This window comes from Lepidochelys kempii, chromosome 4 (genome assembly GCF_965140265.1).
Source record: "Lepidochelys kempii isolate rLepKem1 chromosome 4, rLepKem1.hap2, whole genome shotgun sequence".
NCBI lineage: Eukaryota > Metazoa > Chordata > Testudines > Cheloniidae > Lepidochelys > Lepidochelys kempii.
The window spans coordinates 133,109,224-133,130,810 of NC_133259.1; the positions used below are offsets into that span (position 1 = coordinate 133,109,224).

At 45.7% G+C, this 21,587-nt stretch overlaps 1 protein-coding gene across 2 annotated transcripts in view; it reads right to left on the reverse strand.

Annotated features, from left to right (window-relative positions):
* The window catches only part of SMOX (spermine oxidase), a 111,519-nt gene that overhangs the window by 43,692 nt on the left and 46,240 nt on the right, over positions 1-21,587 (reverse strand). The window lies entirely within an intron of this gene.

A 21,587-nucleotide genomic window follows, 5' to 3' on the forward strand; every position in this document is an offset into this window, starting at 1 on the left:
GTAAGAGTTTCTGGTCTCGACTCTGGAGCATCAATAGTTGAACCTACTGCAGTCTCCACCCTCTACATTGTAACCATGTAACAATTTCCAGCAAATTCATAGGATTTCTGACCTCCTGTCTCTTTATATAACCTACTGAGGTGGCAATTTTGTGGTAGAGAAAAAACACACACCCTGTGACAACTAGCTGTTCAAAGAAGTAATGTAACTTTATTCTGCTTCTGTGGCAACCACAAAGCATAAGCTTTAGATCATATAAATATGATACTAGGTAAATGGGACTTAGCTCAAAGCAGAAAGACCAGATATCAAACCAATAGCTGAACGGAAAGTGCAGGTGGGGAGGAGAATCTCGGGTTTGCTCGTTAGAGGGCTATTTGATTATTGCATTGTTAAGAAATGTGACTAAATGCACTAATGATCACAAAACAGTCACACTACTTTTCACTTCTGAGGTACCATTCCTTTGAGGATCTCAAAGCACTTTGCACATATTAACTAAACTTCTCCACCTCTGTGCAGTATGCAGAGATCAGATATGGAGAAGACAGATGATGGTCCAAGTTCAGCAGTCATGTAAACGGTGGTATAAATAGCAAAACTGCATCCATCTAGCATCCAGATGCTATTTCTTAAAACTGTGCCATTTTAAATCAGTTTAGAAACTGGTTTGAAATTGGTGCAACTTCAGCCAGGTTTATACTTGGAATCCTTTGCCAGTATAGCTATACTATACCAGCAAAGCACTCCTAGCGTGGACTAGGGTGACCAGATAGCAAGTGTGAAAAATCAGGACGGGATACGGGGGTCAGAGGTGCCTATAAAAGAAAAAGCCCCAAATATTGGGCCTGTCCCTATAAAATCAGGACATCTCGTCACCCTAGTATGGACACAGCTTACACCATCAAACCAATGCTTGTGCCAGTATAATTCATTCCAGTCCCCCTAAGCATAATAAGCTATAACAGTAAAAGGACAGTTTTACCAGTCTATCTGCATCTACACTAAAGGCTTTTCCCAGCACTGCTATGTCTGCCTGTAGGGAGCCAGGGTGGCTCCCCTCCGAACCAGAGGGTAAAGAGCCACCCTTGCAGCCTGAGTGGGCGGGGCCAGGCCAAGCTTCCACCAATCCCCGGAAGGGGAAGGGTGGGACAGGAAGTACAAAGGGCGGGGCCCTCTGCCCAGTGAAGAGAGCACCAGGGAGGGAGACAGACACAGGCTGTTCCCTCACGATCCTGCTGCTGACCCAGGCGAAGCCCTGGGCAAGGAGGAGCCTGACCAGGAGGAAGGCCTGTGGCAACCAGGGCTGCCCGCCGCTGAATACCCAGAGGACCTGGAGGGGCCTGACTGCAGCCCGGGCCAGCGGGAGTCCGATACCGAGGGGGAGCGGGGTTGGCCCGCAGCGGAATACCTGGATGAGATGGAGGGACCGGAGCGGCCCGCAGCGGAATACCCGGGGGAGATGGAGGGACCGGAGCGGCCCGCAGCGGAATACCCGGGGGAGATGGAGGGACCGGAGCGGCCCGCAGCGGAATACCCGGGGGAGATGGAGGGACCGGAGCGGCCCGCAGCGGAATACCCGGGGGAGATGGAGGGACCGGAGCGGCCCGCAGCGGAATACCCGGGGGAGATGGAGGGACCGGAGCGGCCCGCAGCGGAATACCCGGGGGAGATGGAGGGACCGGAGCGGCCCGCCTGAGAGACCGGGTAGGAACTAGCCCAGGGGCCGAACTACACCGTGGGGTGAGTGTGTTTGGTCAGCGGGCACAGACGGCCCCGCTGACCCAGCGGTGGGACTTTCGCCTCCCGCCACTGTCGGGGCCCTGGGCTGGAAGGCAGTGGAGTTGGGTGGGCCTGCGTTCCCCTACCCCGGCGCTCCCCTGCCCGAGGGGCGCGCTACTGACTCGTGCCGGCACACCTTCCCCGCTAATTCCCCAGCACCCGGAAGGTGTGGCTGAGGCCTGCCCCGGAGACCATAGCTCTCCATCGCCCCTAGGGGCTCAGAGGACCGACCAACGCCTGTCACACTGCCACAAATCACACCTCTTCACGCCCCTGACCAACATCAGTACACCAGCAAAAGATTGTAGTCTTCATGGTGTGGACGCATTTCTAAGCGGCAATGTTTAATTAACAAGACTCTAGTCAATTTCATTGCTGTTATTTAGAACCTATTGGCCACTGTTGCTGGCTATGGGCAAGCAGGAGTGTGCACTGGAGTTATTTATGGGGAAGTTGGAGCCGAACATCGGAGGCTGAAGGAGTAGCAGAGAACTCTTTCCTTCGTTTTGCATACAAGCTCTTGAGTAGGGCGAAGACACAAAACTCCTTTCTTTCAGCAGCTGGGGGTAGGTTACAGCTTCAGGTTTTAGATACTTAGGAGCCAGAGGCTGATATGAAAGATGAAGCACATGCACACCCTGTAAACGGGATCTATAGACAGCACCCGGGTAAACATAACAGCACCGACCCCTTTCTCACTATTTGTAAGTAATAGGGGGACTGGGCTTCTTATCATGGCGTGTCTCCCCTTCCCCTCAACACCAATCCCTCACCCATACCTCATTTCTTTTTCACCCACCTCCCGATGGAAGGTGTCTCATAGATTTCTCAATTCCTGCTGTTCCAATGGGCACCAGTGGCCTGTAAAATCAATCAAGGATCCATTCCTACCAATTCCAAACAAACAAATTCAAGAATCTTACACTGCTCAAGGTAGGAAGTCAGACACTTTTGGTTCTTTTAGAGCTGTCAAGAGATTAAAAAGATGTATTGTGTGATTAATCGCGCCGTTAAACAAAAATAGAATGCCATTTATTTAAATATTTTTGATGTCTCCTACATTTTCAAATATATTGATCTCAATTACAACAGAGAATACAAGTATACAGTGCTCACTTTATATTTATTTTTATTACAAATATTTGCACTGTAAAAAACAAAAGAAATAGTATTTTTCAGTTCCCCCATTACAAGTACTGTAGTGCAATCTCTTTATCATGAAAGTTGAACTTACAAATTATATACAAAAAAACTGCATTCAAAAAGAAAACAATGTAAAACTTTAAAGCCTACAAGTCCACTCAGTCCTGCTTCTTGTTCAGCCAATCGCTCAGACAAACAAGTTTGTTTACATTTGCAGGAGATAATGCTGCCCACTTCTTGTTTCCAGTGTCACCTGAAAGTGAGAACAGGCATTCGCATGGCACTGCTGTAGCCAGCGTCGCAAGATATTTACGTGACAGATGCACTAAAGATTCATATGTCCCATGCTTCAACCACCATTCCAGGGGACATGCGTCCATGCTGATGACAGGTTCTGCTCGATAACAATCCAAAGCAGTGTGGACCAATGCATGTTCATTTTCATCATCTGAGTCAGATGTCACCAGCACAAGGTTGATTTTCTTTTTTGGTGGTTCAGATTCTGTAGTTTCCACATCAGAATGTTGCTCTTTTAAGACTTCTGAAACCATGCTCCACACCTCATCCGTCTCAGATTTTGGAAGGAACTGCAGATACTTAAACCTTGGGTCTTGTGCTGTACCTATCTTTAGAAATCTCACATTGGTACCTTCAATTCCGCCGTGAAAGTGTTCTTAAAACGAACAAAATGTGCTAGGTCATCATCGATAACATGTTATATATGGCATACTATAACATGAAATATATGGCAAAACAGAGCAGAAGACATACAATTCTCCCCCAGGGAGTTCAGTCACAAATTTTATTAACACTTTTTTTTTTTTTTACGAGCATCATCAGCATGGAAGCACGTCCTCTGGAATAGGGGACGAAGCATGAAGGGCATATGAATGTTTAGCATATCTGGCACATAAATACCTTGCAATGCCGGCTACAAAAGTGCCATATGAACACCTGTTCTCACTTTCAGGTGACACTTTAAATAAGATGCAGGCAGCATTATCTCCAGTAAATGTAAACAAACTTGTTTGTCTTAGCAATTGTGTGAACAAGAAGTAGGACTGAGTGGACTTGTAGGCACTAAAGTGTTACACTGTTTTGTTTTGAAGTGCAGTTATGTAACAAAAAAATCTACATTTCTAAACTGCACTTTCGTGATAAAGAGGCTGCACTTGGGCAGGGGTTCTCAAACTGGGGGTTGGGACCCCACAGGGGGTCGCGAGGTTATTACATGGGGGGTCAGGAGCTGTCAGCCTCCACCCAAACCCCGCTTTGCCTCCAGCATTTATTATGGTGTTAAATACATTAAAAGGTGTTTTTAATGTATATAGAGGCTTGCTGTATGAAAGGGGTCACCAGTACAAAAGTTTGAGAACCACTGCACAAGAGTGTTTTTATGCAGTGAGTTGAAAAACACTATTTCTTTTGTTTATCATTTTTAGAGTGCAAATATTAGTAATAAAAATAATAAAGTATAGTGAGCACTGTGCACTTTGTATTCTGTGTTGTAATTGAAATCAATATATTTGAAAAAGTAGCAAAACATCCAAAAATATTTAATAAATTTCAATTAGTATTCTATTCTACAGTGCGATTAATTGTTTTGAGTTAATTGCGATTAATCGACAGCCCTAATTTCTTTGAAATACTAGACGGACAGGGAGCCAGGATCCTTGGGTTCTGCCACTGGATCATTGTGTGAAAATTATATCACTTCCCTGTCCTGCAGTTTATCCGTCTGCAAACTGGGATTATAAAAGTCTCACAGAGGTAGTTTGAAGCTTAATTACCATTGTGTAAAGCACAAAGTGTAAAGTAACGTCTGTTATAAAGGTTATACTATAATTAAAACTGAGTACTTTATTTCACTCAGGTAAAATATGGTGATGTATTTTAGGATTTAATGCAATCAACATGAGTTTTAAAAATTCTTCAAACAATCATCTTCTCCATGCTAGCTGTGGGAACTCTCAGATACTGTATTGATGAGTATGTTATAAAGGCCTGGATATGGAACAGTCCCCTCTACCGTTTATAATACTGTAAGCTTTAAACAGGAACTACTGTCTCAGATCTCCAGTACAGCATTCTCAACTTAATAAAAAGGATGTTCTCACGCCACCAAAAACTTAAAGAACATGTGGGTTCCCTTTCTGTTCAGCATTTTCATTTTGGTTTACAAGATCTGTCTAGACAGATGAGACAATAACAGGGTATTTCATATGTCATGTACAATGTAGAAACCACCATTATTTAGCTTGCTCAAATTTTACTATACAACTTACAGAGGGGAAGACAATTAAAATAATAGGATCCTAGGCTTCTAAACCATAATATGCAGTAAAATGACGATACTATATAAAAATCTATAATTCCACACTGCACATTATTTCACTGTCAATTAATACAGTGTGTTGGGCTCGTAAGAAAGAGGAGCGCATGAATCATGGGTCTATTGGACATAATACCTTCAGTATCTGCCAGGCTGCAAGACAGCACCCAAGCCAATGTGTAAGTGTCACCCTTCACTCCAACACTGAAAGAAGTTTGCAAGGTTTGGGCTTTTAAGGTTTTGTCTTCACTGCCAAAAAAAAAAGGGGGGGGGGCGGCGGAGTGTTTTTTCCATGAAAGAACTAGCGCACATTAGCTAGCCTGCGATAAAATCCCAGTGGAGACAAGGCATCTGTAGTTTGACCACGAGGTAAACCAGGCAAGTATAGTGCTGACCTCCCGCAGCCACCTTCCAGTCAAACTGCAGTGCCTCATCTCCACTAGGATTTTTATCCTGCTGTAAAAACCCCCAACTTTTCTGCAGGGAAGACAGAGCCTTTAATTTCACCATCTCCCCACTTCCGCTTAGCCTCATCATCTACCCACTACTGCCTCCATTCTGGTTTTAATTACCTGCACTTCCCTGCTCGCCTTCCTCCACCTGCTTCTCCACTCCATACTCCCTCACCCACCCCACCTACTTTCATTCAGCTCCCCTCACCGCTTGCCCTCTTCTCTATTCCTGCTTCGCAGAGTTAAACAAGCCATGATTCTGCTTCCAAGAAGTACCGACACATGTCTGCAAAAATAAATCCATCACCAAGACGTGCATGGAAACATCAAAGCAAACTCAAGGGCTTGTAACTGCAATGCTTGCTCTCTTCACCGCCTATGGACTCCCTGTACGATTATCTCCAGTGGTCATCTCAGTTCAGCAACCGATCCTGCACCTGGTTCCCTTTGGGTGGGCCCTTGCCCCTGTGCATAGCCTTTTTGACTTCCAGCAGGACAGCACGCAAGAGGGAAGTCCAAGCAGATGATCCAGTTGCAGGATCAGGGTCTTAGGTTGTAAGAGTTCTGGGCAGGGACAAAGTCTTATTTGTTTGAAGGCACCTAGCTTAATTTGGTCCCTCTATAAATAATTAATACAGCTATTAATAATTACTTGTTTATTTCTGTTTCTCTGTCTTATCTTTCAGAATACAAGGCCTTCAGGGCAGGGACTATCTTCTGTTCTTTTTGTACAGTGTCTAGCATAATGGGGCCTGCCAAAATACAAATAAATAGTCATTATAAACTGAGCACAATACAGCACAACCTGTTTAATTTTGGGCAAGCCAAATTATCATGATGTGGTTAGTAGCAGTGTAGCACCCAGGAGCCCCAATCATGGACCAGGACCCCATTGTGCGAGGTGCTGTACAAACAAAGAACAAAAAGACTTGCCCTGTCCTGAAGAGCTTACAATCAAATTCTGAAGTCCATACTCCCTTTTACTCAAGCAGACTCCCACTGAGCACTTTGTGCTCAACATTCCTTCAGCGGAAGTTCAACCTGACTGAAGACTTCAGCATTTGGCCCATATCTTGGGCTTCTCATTTTTCTTACCATTCAAATTCTTACCCACTCTTATGCCTTGTCTACACTTGAAATGTAGGTCCGTTTAGCTACGGCACTCAGAGGTGTGAAAAATCCACACCGCTGAGCACCACAGCCATGCCAACCTAATCCCCTGTGTAGACACAGCTAGGTCAAGGGAAGTATTCTTTCCTTGACCAACTTACCATCGCGTAGGGAGGTGGAGTTACGACAGTAATGGAAGAACCCCTTCATTGCTATAATGTGTGTCTACCTCACAGTGGAGACAAACAGGCCTTCTCTACACACAAAAGATGTACCACTAACTATACTGGTATAGTTAAAGGGGTACAACATGCCTAATGTGAACAGTTACATCAGTATAAAGATGCTCTTACCAGTAGAGCTTATCCACATAAGGGAAGGGAAAGACAACAAAGCATGTCTACACTACGAAAGTACTCCAATTTTACAGAAGTCGATTTTTGGAAACAGATTGTATAAAGTCGAGTGCATGCGTCAACACTAAGCACATTAATTCAGCAGTGTGCGTCCACAGTACCGTGGCAAGCGTCGACATTCCGAGCGGTGCACTATGGGTAGCTATCCCACAGTTCCCGCAGTCCACGCTGCCCACTGGAATTCTGGGCTGAGCTCCCAATGCCTGATGGGGCCAAAAATTTGTCGTGGGTGGTTATGGGTAAATGTCATCATGCCCTCCCTTCATGAAAGCAACAGCAGACAATCATTTCGCACCCTTTTCCCTGGATCGCCCGAGCAAATGCCATAGCACAGCAAGAAGGGAGCCCGTTCAGCTCACCTCAAGCATTATCATGCAGTTTATGCAGAACCAGCTCCTGAAAAACCAGGCGAGGAGGTGACGGAAGCGCGATGATGAAGACATGAACACAGATTTCTCTAAAACCACAGTCCCCAGCAATTTGGAGATCATGGTGTTACTGGGGCAGGCTCATGCTGTGGAACGCCGATTCTGGGCCCGGGAAACAAGCACAGACGGGTTTGACCGCATAGTGTTGCAGGTTTGGGATGATTCCCAATGGCTCCAAAACTTTCACATGCGTAAGGGCACTTTCATGGAGCTTTGTAACTTGCTTTTCCCTGCCCTGAAGCGCAAGAATACCAAGATGAGAGCAGCCCCCACAGTTCACAAGCGAGTGGCAATAGCCCTGTGGAAGCTTGCAAAGCCAGACAGCTACCGCTCAGTCGGTAATCAATTTGGAATGGGCAAATCTATTGTGGGGGTTGCTGTGATGCAAGTAGCCAACGCAATCACTGAGCTGCTGCTATCAAAGGTAGTGACTCTGGGAAATGTGCCGGTCATACTAGGTGGCTTTGCTGCAATGGGATTCCCTAACTGTGGTGGGGCTACAGATGGAACCCATATCCCTATCTTGGGAGGTTTCAGAGTAGCAGCCGTGTTAGTCTGTATTCGCAAAAAGAAAAGGAGGACTTGTGGCACCTTAGAGACTAACCCATTTATTTGAGCATAAGCTTTCGTGAGCACAGCTCACTTCATCGGATGCAGCCAGTACATAGACTGCAAGGGGCACTTTTCAATGGTGCTGCAAGCTCTGGTGGCTCACAAGGGACGTTTCACCAACATCAACGTGGGATGGCCGGGAAAGGTTCATGACGCTCGCGTCTTCAGGAACTCTGGTCTGTTTAAACGGCCGCAGGAAGGGATTTACTTCCCAGACCAGAAAATAACTGTTGGGGATGTTGAAATGCCTATAGTTATCCTTGGAGACCCAGCCTACCCCTTAATGCCCTGGCTCATGAAGCCGTACACAGGCACCCTGGATGGTAGAAAGGAGCTGTTCAACTATAGGCTGAGCAAGTGCAGAATGGTGGTAGAATGTGCATTTGGACGTTTAAAGGGTCACTGGCGTAGTTTACTGACTAGCTTAGACCTCAGCTAAACCAATATTCCCATTGTTATTGCTGCTTGCTGTGTGCTCCAGAATCTCTGTGAGAGTAAGGGGGAGACGTTTGTGGTGGGGTGGGAGGTTGAGGCAAATCGTCTGGCTGCTGAATATGCGCAGCCAGACACCAGGGCGGTTAGAGGAGCACAGCAGGAAGCGCTGAGCATCAGAGAAGCTTTGAAAACTAGTTTCATGACTGGCCAGGGTACTGTGTGACACTTCTGTCTGTTTCTCCTTGATGAAAACCCACCCCCTTGGTTGCCTCTAAATTCCCTGTAAGCCACCCGCCCTGCCCACTTCAATCACAGCTTGCTTGCAAAGGAAATAAAGTCACTATCATTTAAAAAACATGTATTCTTTATTATTTGATTATAAAAATAGGGAGATAACTCACAAGGTAGCCCTGGTGGGGTGTGGGAGGAGGGTGGGAGGGAAGGAAAAGGCCACTTTAAAATTTCTTGAATGACAGCCTTCTTTTACTTGGGCTGTCCACTGGGGTGGAGTGGTTGGGTGCCCGGAGCCTCTCCTCCCCCCGACCCCGCGTTCTTGGGCGTCTGGGTGACAAGGCTATGGAAACCGGGGAGGAGGGAGGGCGGTTAAACAGGGGCTGCAGCGGCAGTCTGTGATCCTGCTGCCATTCATGAACCTCCCGCAGTAGCCCCAGCATTGCCTCATGCCTCCTCTGATCTTCCTGCCGCCACCTCTCCTCACATTCATCAGCCACTTTCCTGTACTCTGCTATTGTGTCCCTCCACACATTCTGCTGAGCTCTGTCAGTGCTGGACGACTGCATGAGCTCAGAGAACATTTCATCGCATGTGCGGTTTTTTCGCCGCCTTATCTGAGATAGCCTTTGGGTCAGAGGAGGGAGGCTTGAAACATTTGCAGCTGCTGGAGGGAAAAAAAGGGAGTGAAGTATTTTAAAAGATACATTATACATAACAATAGCTATACTCTTTCACGGTGAACAACACTATTCACAGAATCATAGAATATCAGGGTTGGAAGGGACCTCAGGAGGTCATCTAGTCCAACCCTCTGCTCAAAGCAGGACCAATCCCCAACTAAATTATCCCAGCCAGGGCTTTGTCAAGCCTGACCTTAAAAACTTCTAAGGAAGGAGATTCCACCACCTCCCTAGGTAACGCATTCCAGTGCTTCACCACCCTCCGAGTGAAAAAGTTTTTCCTAATATCCAACCTAAACCTCCCCCACTGCAACTTGAGACCATTACTCCTTGTTCTGTCATCAGCCACCACTGAGAACAGACTAGAGCCATCCTCTTTGGAACCCCCTTTCAGGTACTTGAAAGCAGCTATCAAATCCCCCCTCATTCTTCTCTTCTGCAGACTAAACAATCCCAGTTCCCTCAGGCCTCTCCTCATAAGTCAGGTGTTCCAGTCCCCTAATCATTTTTGTTGCCCTCCGCTGGATGCTTTCCAATTTTTCCACATCCTTCTTGTAGTGTGGGGCCCAAAACTAGACACAGTACTCCAGATGAGGGCCTCACCAATGTCGAATAGAGGGGAACGATCACATCCCTCGATCTGCTGGCAATGCCCCTACTTATACAGCCCAAAATGCCACTGGCCTTCTTGGCACACTGTTGACTCATATACAGCTTCTTGTCCACTGTAACCCGTAGGTCCTTTTCTGCAGAACTGCTGCCTAGCCATTCGGTCCCTAGTCTGTAGCAGTGCATTGGATTCTTCTGTCCTAAGTACAGGACCGACCCTTGGGGCACTCCACTTGATACCGGCTGCCAACTAGACATGGAGCCATTGATCACTACCCGTTGAGCCCGACAATCTAGCCAACTTTCTACCCACCTTGCAGTGCATCCATCCAGCCCATACTTCTTTAACTTGCTGGCAAGAATACTGTGGGAGACGGTGTCAAAAGCTTTTCTAAGTCAAGGAACAACATGTCCACTGCTTTCCCCTCATCCACAGAGCCAGTTATCTCATCATAGAAGGCAATTAGATTAGTCAGACATGACTTGCCCTTGGTGAATCCATGCTGACTGTTCCTGATCACTTTCCTCTCCTCTTAGTGCTTCAGAATTGATTCCTTGAGGACCTGTTCCATGATTTTTCCAGGGACTGAGGTGAGGCTGACTGGCCTGTAGTTCCCAGGATCCTCCTTCTTCCCTTTTTTAAAGATGGGCACTACATTAGCCTTTTTACAGTCATCCGGGACTTCCCCCAATCGCCATGAGTTTTCAAAGATAATGGGCAATGGCTCTGCAATCACATCCGCCAACTCCTTTAGCACTCTCGGATGCAACGCATCCGGCCCCATGGACTTGTGCACATCCAGCTTTTCTACATAGTCCCATACCACTTCTTTCTCCACAGAGGGCTGGTCACCTCCTCCCCATGCTGTGCTGCCCAGTGCAGTAGTCTGGGAGCTGACCTTGTTCGTGAAGACAGAGGCAAAAAAAGCATTGAGTACATTAACTTTTTCCACATACTCTGTCACTAGGTTGCCTCCCTCATTCAGTAAGGGGCCCACACTTTCCTTGACTTTCTTCTTGTTGCTAACATACCTGAAGAAACCCTTCTTGTTACTCTTAACATCTCTTGCTAGCTGCAACTCCAGGTGTGATTTGGCCTTCCTGATTTCACTCCTGCATGCCCGAGCAGTATTTTTATACTCCTCCCTGGTCATTTGTCCAGTCTTCCACTTCTTGTACGCTTCTTTTTTGTGTTTAAGATCAGCAAGGATTTCACTGTGAAGCCAAGCTGGTCGCCTGCCATATTTACTATTCTTTCTACACATCGGGATGGTTTGTCCCTGTAACCTCAATAAGGATTCTTTAAAATACAGCCAGCTCTCCTGGACTCCTTTCCCCCTCATGTTATTCTCCCAGGGGATCTTGCCTATCAGTTCCCTGAGAGAGTCAAAGTCTGCTTTTCTGAAGTCCAGGGTCCGTATTCTGCTGCTCTCCTTTCTTCCCTGTGTACATAGCACATGTGATTTTGGTACAAGGTCACATTTTGCATCTTATATTGAGTGCCTGCGGCTTTGGTGTTAGAGATCACACACGCAGTGCCGGGCAACAGAATTCGGCTTGCAGGCAGACATGGTAAGCCATAGTCTTTTGGCTTCTGCAACCTTCATAACAGCAGCGCCCTCCTCTCCCATACCAAGCAAAGCACGTTGTGTTGGCCATTTAATGCTGCAGTTTTCCTGTTAACGTGGAGCAGCAGAAACCAAACTAACCCCCCACCCCCATCCAATTCTCTGGGATGATTGCTTACCCCTCCCCCCACCGTGTGGCTGGTATCAGGGAAGATACCTGCTAGCCAAACACGAACAGCTCAGCACCAATGCCCGCCCTGTCCTCCCACCACCACATGGCTAACTGCGGGGAGGATTTCTTTTCAGCCACAGGCAAACAGCCCAGTAGAAACAGCCACCTCTGAATGTTCCCTTAATTAAATTCCCCTATTTCAACCAGGTTACCATGAACGATATCACTCTCCTGAGGATAACACAGAGCGATAAAGAACGGATGTTGCTTGAATACCAGCAAACACTGGGACCATACACTGCCAGGCTTTGTCATACAATGATACCAGATTACTTGCTACTAGCATGGCGTGGTAAAGTGTCCTACCATGGGGGACGGAATAAGGCTGCTCTCCCCAGAAACCTTCTGCAAAGGCTTTTAGAGTATCTCCAAGAGAGCTTCATGAAGATGTCCCTGGAGGATTTCCGCTCCATCCCCAGACACGTTAACAGACTTTTCCAGTAGCTGTACTGGCCACAAATGCATCCCAAGTCCTCAGCGCTACTTAATCATTAAAAAACGCTTGCTTTTATAACATACATTATATTTAAAAAGGTACACTCACCAGAGGTCCCTTCTCCGGCTTCATTGGGTTGGGAGGGTATTTCAGTCAGGGTGAGAAAAAGATCCTGGCTGTCGGGGAGAACAGTGTGCTGTGTGCTCTCCTCAAGCTCCTCCTCCTCCTCCTCATCTTTCCCATCCGCAAAATCCTCAGCCATGGCAGAGAGTACCCCATCATCAAAGTCCATGGACAGGGGTGGGGTAGTGGTGGCGGCCCCCCCTAGAATTGCATGCAGCTCAGCGTAGAAGTGGCATGTCTGGGGCTCTGTCCCGGAGCGTCCGTTTGATTGTTTGGTTTTCTGGTACACTTGTCTGAGCTCCTTAAGTTTCACGCAGCACTGTGTTGCGTCCCTGCTGCAGCCTGTGTCTCTCATGGGCTCAGAGATCTTTTGAAATGTTTTGGCATTTCGCCTTTTGGAGCGTAGTTCTGATACCACAGATTCCTCTCCCCATACAGAGATCAGATCCAGTACCTCCAGTTCGGTCCATGTTGGAGCTCTTTTTCAGTTCTGGGACTGCATGGTCACCTGTGCTGATGAGCTCTGCATGGTCACCTCTGCTGATGAGCTTGCTTGGCCAAACAGGAAATGAGATTCAAAAGTTCCCGGGGCTTTTCCTGTACACCTGGCCAGTGCATCTGAGTTCAGAGTGCTGTCCAGAGCAGTCACAATGGTGCACTGTGGGGTAGCTCCCAGAGGCCAATACCTTCGAATTGTGTCCACGCTAACCCTAATTCAAAACGGCGATGTCGATTTCAGCGCTAATCCCCTCCTTGGGGAGGAGTACAGAAATCAGTTTTAAGAGCCCTTTATGTCGAAAAAAATGGCTTCGTTGTGTGGACAGGTGCAGGGTTAATTCAATTTAACGCTGCTAAATCTGACATAAACTCGTAGTGTAGACCAGGCCTAAGAGGTCTTGATAATGGTATAACTGCATCCAATCAAGAAGTTGCACCGGAATAGCTATTTAGGTTAACAAAGGTCACACTCCTAACTGAAAATAGTTATACTGGTATAAATATCTGTGTACAAATCGGGACTGACTGTTCAGCTAAGGTTTGCTCCAGCAGCATTTTCCCTTAAAAAGAAACGATAATAGGTTTCTCTAAGTTATTCCCTCCTCCACATGCAAGACAACCCCCTGCATCCATACTCTTTGCACTGCCCACTTATTCACATAGAAGTCCACCCCAACAACACTAGAGAAGCAAAAACCAATGCTAGTCTTCTGTGCTCCAAATTCAGCAGCTACAGCTACAGTCCTGAACAAGCCTAGAGATCTATCCATTTTATAAACTTCCTCTCATCTTATCAGACTTTTGTCAGCAAAATCCTGCAGTACACAAGTCAGACAATTATATTCCAGCACAAAGCCCAAAGGATTAAGGTAGTCCGTAGCTGCTTCTTTACTGTTTTCTTGGAATGTGGCACTCTCCTGATATGGCTTTGTTTCTCTAGGATCCTGAGGGGAGCAGATATCAAAGAGAATAGTAAACCAGTAAGCAAACTTGGCAGGAATATTGCCAAGGGTCAGACAAAATTAAAAAAGCAAACAAGGCAATTCTGAGCCAAAGCTGCCACAATGTCCTTAACTCACCTAAAGTAGACTGTAGAATATGCACTAGCCACACGTATGAGCTGCATGCTGAAGTACGTGCATACGACCGTGCTGTAATAATGGACAAATGGGACAAATTCTGAGTTGTGTCTCTACATACTATTCCCAGGCTCATTTGTGTGGGTTTGGTTTTTTAGACACTATTCTCGAATGAACGTCTTAGCGCTTACGAAAGGTGCCTGTTGAGGTGCTAAAATTAACAAAAGCTATATCCAACCAGTGTGGGGGGAAATCCCTCCTGACCCACCGACTCCCTCAAGCGCAAAAGGACAAATTTAACACAGTCAGTTGCATGGAGTATTTTTTAATTTCAGCAAAACAGGATTGAAAGGTTATCCTGCACTGGAAACCAAGACACCAGCACGGGCGGGGTTTGTGTGGGACAAGCAAATGAAATAGCCTAACTCCGTTTTTATTGTACAGTCCAATGGAAGAAGAAGAGATAAACACAGTACGCATAAGACAAAAAGAAGGACCTTACATTTAAATAATTTTAATTATCTAAGACATCATCAATACCTGTAAGGATACCACACTCACATAGTATATACTACATAAGAGATGCTTTGATCCAAAAATACCTACATAGTGTGAAGATTTCTGATAGCAGAGGATTCTTTAAGCAAGCAGACAGAGGCATAGCAAGTGGCTGAAAGCTGAACCTAGACAAATTCAGACTAGGAATATGACCTGTATTGTATCACTGTTTACTTGTGCTCCCCCGCCTGTCTGTATTCATCTGCTTGTCTCTTGGTTTACATTTAGATGGCTAAGTTCTTTGGGGCAGGGACCATTTTTTGTTTGTTTTTGTTCTGTGTTTGTACAGCACCTCGCACAGTGGGGTCTTGGCCCATGATTAGGACACCAAGTTGCTAAATAATAACTAGTAATTGTAATTAACCATTGGCACAACTCCCCTGAGGCTGCAGTGGATTCTCCATCATTTGAAAAAAGAAAAGGAGTATTTGTGGCACCTTAGAGACTAACAAATTTATTTGAGCATAAGCTTTCATGTAGCTCACAAAAGCTTATGCTCAAATAAATTTGTTAGTCTCTAAGGTGCCACAAGTACTCCTTTTCTTTTTGCAGATACAGACGAACACGGCTGCTACTCTGAAATCCATTATTTGAAGTTTTTAAATCACGGCAAGGTGTCTTTCTAAAAAGATATGCTCTAGCTCAGCCAGAAATGGTTGTCTTGATGCAGGAATTACTGGGAGAAATTCTATGGCCTGTTTTATGCAAGTCAGCCTAGATAATCATAGTGGCCCTTGCTGGCCTTAATCTAGGAAATCTATAACTACACACACAAACGTGTATGTATGTAAAATAATATATGTTTAATTTGTGTCCATATAATATACCAACACACATGGGAGTGTGTGCTGTTCTCAGTGTCCCTTAAAGAATAAAGAAGGATTACACAATACCCAGAAGCATGCTTCCTCCTCTCCAAACAATCCAAAACAATCTTAAATAAATGGACTGAAAATGCATTTTTCAACAGGCTATTCTCCCCCCGCCCTGGCAAAAAAAGATTGTTATTTGAAAGCAGAGCTAATGGAATCCATATACATAAGGTTCACACAACAGAAGCAGGAATGGCAATATATTTAGCAGATGTAAAGATAATGCACAGTGTGGCTATTATCTCATTAAGTAGCCTAGCACTACTCGAATCAAGCAAACATATAACAAGCCAGGCTCTAATGAGTAACCTTTATCTAATTAACTGCACTGAGAAAGTATTCAATTATCTTCTCTAATGTACATTTTTCTTTTCCTTTTTCTTTTTTTAAACCAAGGAAGGGCAAGGAAGTGTTTGGAAGGATAATAAACATCTTCAGGCTGCCAGCAGTTACCTCCCTGCATGCCCCCTCCTTTCTGAAAATGCAGGCTGTCCGTTGGGTATACACTGCCTGGCACAGAACAGTGTGTGCTTTTTAACAGATTAAAAAATACGCCTGAAGTAGCAGGCAGAGTGGCAGGAGGATCGTACTGTTTGCTGCTACACTGCCTATCGCCAGTACCTCCCGCATCTTAATTGCAGTCATCCTGTCTCCCAGAACAATAAACAAGCATTTTGTAATTTCTCCCTCTTGTACACTCTAATTAGTCCTCTAACAACAAGTGCATTAAACATCACTGCCTGTTGCTCTGAAACATGATCTCAGTGCTCTCAAAACTAAAGTTGCCCAACTGAAATATCATCCTGATTCCTCCCCCCCCCCCCCCCTCCCCTGCCCCTTTCCCAAGCTCCCAGGCTGGCAGCCAAATTAAGACCATTCACGATGCTTTTCAGCACTACTGTTTACACCAGCACAGGTTAAGTACCAGCACCATTTCACTGAAGGCAGAATAAGTAATAAATAAAACTCAAGTACACCACATCAGTCTGCTGCTGTTATAAAATTCCTATATATCTAACTATTGCAACTTGACACCTGTGTGTTGAATTCCAGTTGTAACACCACCCCCTCACTCAGTGTCATTTCACCATCTTCATCCTTGGCCTCTGACTTTGTTTATTCAGATTTGGTTCTTTACTCTCCTTTGTCAATACTCACACCCTTGTACTTAGCATTTCATTGTGGGCAATAAATAAATACACTGCAGATAGTTAAATGCGGGGAATTAAATGTTAAAATGCTGTTATACTGCAGAGAGAATAAAAAGTAGCACCTCCTTACTCGAAAGCAGCACTAGCTAGTGAGTAAAGCAAGGGACTGTGTTCGAGGGATTCATTCCTGTCTTTCCCACCAAATATGTTACCGCCAGCAAGTGTCCCATCTCCAAACTCTAATAACTCTAATACAGCTTTGTAAAGTACTTTGAGATCCTCAGATGAAAGGTGATACATACAAGGGCAAAGTATTATTACTCACATCAGCTCCCTCTGCATTCACATCTGCTTATTTAGGTGAAAGAAACAAGTTTTTACTCCTGATAGCACTGCGTGACCTGTTCTGCTTCATGCATCACTGGCTGTATTCCCATTACAGACGCCAAAGCGACGACTCAAGACGCAGAAACAAGGTGGCTTGATTTCCAGAGTGCTGATGAAATTTACAGGGCTGGTGGTTAGTTTATAAATCAAAAGATAACTTTCCTATGATTTTAATCTTTGGTGAAAGTCAGCCTCCCCACACAAAGCCCAAGCAATCAGGCTTTGTGCGGGATGCTAAGCAGATGTTGAGGGGAATGCAAATCAATTGTATGTGTATTACATTAGCCCCTAAAGGCCCCAACGAGGGATTACGTCCCCTTCGTGGCAGGCGCTGCACAAGTTTGCAGCAAAAAGACAGTCCTTGTCACGAAGTCTTGTTTAGTCTTACAGTTTTGTTTACTGACAAGACACAATAGGCGGATGAAACAAACAGACAAGGAAGGATAATGAGGATGATGATATGAGCATGTTTTCACTTAGACTAGCTATGCACACAGCAAAGCGCATGCCCCTATTGGCTGGAACAGCGGCTTCCACTGCCCTCCCATGTCCCCCACGCATGGTTTTCAGGCCACGGGATTTGTACACTTGCAGATCCTATGTCCCTGATCCCAACTCGCCCCAACATCACCTCAAAGCCAGCCTATCTGGAGGCAGCATGGAGACCTCAGGCTAGATTCTGTGCTGTGTCACCTGAGTGATGCAGCCCAAAAGACACAGCCCAGAAGGACGGGGAAAGGAGGGTGGCAGAAGGACAGCTTTAAGCCACCTTTGTCCTGCCCAGATTCTGGACTCCTGAGGGCCTAAAAAGGCAGCCTTACCAGGACTGCATGTCATCTGCTCTGCAGCCCAGAATCCTCATAGCACCGAAGCTACAAGCATACCACCCCTCCTACCTCCAGGCCTGCCTGGGCACTCCCCCTTGTGCCAGGGTCTGCAAAGGGGGAGCAGCACAAGCTCATCCCTCTAGAGCAGGGGTTCCCAAACTTGGTTCACGGCTTGTTCAGGGTAAGCCCCTGGTGGGCCGCAAGACACTTTGTTTACCTGAGCGTCCATAGGTACGGCCGCTCGAAGCTCCCAATGGCCGCAGTTCACCATTCCCGGCCAATGGGAGCTGCGGGAAGCGACGCGGGCTGGGCCACCTCTTCCCACAGCTCCCATTGGCCAGGAACGGTGAACTGCAGTCACTGGGATCTGTGAGCTGCTGTACCTGCGGACATTCAGGTAAACAAAGCGTCTCGCGGCCCGCCAGGAGCCTACCCTGAAGAAGCCGCAAACCAAGTTTGGAAACCCCTGCTCTAGAGCAGCCTACAGTGAACCCCCATTTTCTCTAGACCAGGACCCCCTTTTCCATGTCAGAACCCTCCCTACCCCTGAGGTCCCTCTGCTTCCATCTAGCCACCCTCCACCCCCATTTAACATTATCAGAAAGGCAGGGGCACTGCAATCCCCTGACACATGTTTGCATCTTCCAGGCTGAGAACCTGCTCCTTCAATACATACATAAAACTCCTATTAACACAGTGACTAGGGCACCAGACTGGGCTCCTATTTCCAGTTTGGCCATTGATGCAGTGTGTGACCTTGGGCAAGCTACTTCAGCTCTGTGCCTCAGTTTCCCTCACCCACCAAAAATGGTATAATAAAGACCCATCTTTGTAAAGTTAATTTCTAGTTTTAAGTATTATACTAATGAACATTAGATACTATAGAGACAAAGGACCTCAATATAATACATCAAGAGTAGCACTTGAAGTCTTTAAACTCCATAGAAAAATAAACATAAAAGTTTAAGTTCTTAGACAAAAAAAACCAAGATATATTTTTGTAAAAGTCATCCAAGACAGCCATTCCCTTTGTCTCTTCCTACATCATCAAGGGAAAATGTGAGGGAGAGAAAGCTAAACACTCAAATCCTACATTTTAAAGGTATTTACAGCTATGCAAACAAGATGTGAAAGGCTCCAGGCAAGCCCTACCACCAGCCAATAGGCACTAGTTCACCCTTTCTTCGGACTGTTTCACTGATTACTCAGATGCTACGCAGAATCTCATCGCAACCAGAGTTGAAGTGAGATAGTGTGTAGTATCTGACTAATCAGTAAAACAAGCCATCAAATGAGTGAAACCTAAATATAACAACATTCCCCTGGGTGACGACATGGTCTTCAAAATGTCCTGGGACAGGACAGGATTGTGTTGCAATGATTCACTTCCCGTGCTTATCAAATGCTTGCAAACTTCATCACAGCGAGATGACTTGTACAGCTAACAAGGCGGGTGGCTGGGAAGGTGAACACAGCAACAAAGAGCACAATGAGCCACGAAAAGACCGGGGAGAATTTTATGAACAAATATTGTTTTACAAAAAGAGGTTCTGAATACAGATGCTTTCAATTTAATTTTTAAAGCGGTTGATGCAACAAAACAATACGTTAAAATCACAAAAGCATCACGCAGTCACAAAATCTGTAATTTTTACAGCATTCACATATAACAGATCAGCCACCACCTGGGAGCCTTCAGGTCCCACCTATGCTGCTGGGGATCTCATGTCCTATAGGGTGAATCCCACTGAACAATAACACAGAGTTCCTGTAAAAAAGCCACTTCCCTCCAATGGAGTTACGCCTGCTTATATGAGGACTCAATCTGGTCCCTGATCTCCTCCTAGCACCTGTACAGTAACAAAGAGGAAATCAGAATGTGAGGTTGCAGTCCTATTCCATCTCCAGTGACTAAAGATTACATTAAGAATCTTTCGGATCACTTCCACGTGACACTGGGCTTTAGGTGCTCTCAGATAAGCAGAGTTGGCTATGGCTAATACTCACCTGGGGAACCTCAAGGCAGTCTCTGGATACTGGTGATACAGTTTTTGGCATTCATTTCCCACCAATCAGCATGGCAATGGGTGCTGGTCTGCTGATTTGCTGTCTTTAGGACAGCAACCAGGGATCCTGACTTTGCCATTTTTTTGTGCTTTTTACAGATTCTGTGACACTTTTTGCAAGCAAAAGGATAACCCTGGTATCTTACACAAGTCCCAGTCACAGTAATTACTTCTTCCCTATCTGAGCACTCCATGCCGTTTCAGTCGGATAAGTAACGGTTCCTCATTTTCTTCCTTATATCATTGTGTAATGCTGCTGAGCATCAAAAAGAACTCCCGTGTTGCAATCCACAGGCCACTGCTGAGTGAAGCAATGCCTCTATTGAGACTGTAATGTGTTTTGGGATCCCTCTAGAAGGTGACGATAGCTACAATATTCAATACTAAGCATATGGTTCTAATAATTTCCTAGAGTCTGCTAAGAAGCATTTGACCCAACAAACTTTCCCCACTCTCCCAAACATTGCCAGAAAGTTGCTAACTGTAAAATCTCTCTGCCCCAGACTGTTTTTCCTTTTTTAAACAAAGGCCGCTGGATGGAGCTTTTGATCATCAAAGCACTGCACATTTTTACCAGGTGTGATTGGACTTGTTTTACTGTCTCCAAACATCCCCGGGGTAAAATGAACTCATCTGAAGCTGATTCACATGAAAGCAATTTATTAAATTCAGTTTTTGTTAAGCTGAAGATATTGAACAAGCTCCCAAGCATCTTGGCCTGCAGTCTAAAGACTTCCCTGGGTTTTTTTTTTATAAAAGCTAACGTATGGGCAGAACAGATTTTTCTGCCAAAGGGCACTTCCATATAGTGCTCCAAACTAGCTGAATAGCAAAATAATAAGTTGAAGAACATCATGCCAGGTGCTCAGAGTGTGACTCATGTCTGTTTAGAACACTCATAAAACCTGCCATTGTGCGTTTTCTCAACCCTTCTGATCTCAGAGAGGGAGGGAAAAAATAATTGGGTGGCCCACACTTGGCTCCTCAACTTGCTCCTGAGGCTAGGGTGTGCTGCAGATACAGCATGCTCAGCCAGCTCCAGGGGGTGAGCGGAGCACCTTGCACTGCTCTCTAAATACCCCTTCTGACACTCTATACCTCAGGGGAACACCCTGCACGCCCATGTTCATCCTTATAACATGATTGTGTGGTATCCAATGCAAAGTTTGTCATGTCGGGTGTCTTTGGAAGGCTCATGATGCACTGAGCATTGGTGTTATAGTAATATTATAGGCTGTAATTCCATGTGTATAGTTATGAGGTTGAAAATGTGTCCTCATAGCTTAAAACAAACCCAGACAAAACTCTCCAGGAGCAGAGGGGCACTTCACACCTCACCAGGGCATGTATGGGACAAACCCAGCCCAGCCTCACAGGAATAAAGGATACTGGCCCAGGCAGCAACAAAGGATCTGTTGGACTCTCAAGTGAGTCACCCCCCTTCCCTTGGTCAGTTTGGGACTACGATGAAGTAATGCTCACCTGACTCTGAAGGGGGGGAACAAAGCCAAGAGGGAAGAAAGAACATGATAAAAGGGAGAGACATTTGCCATGCTC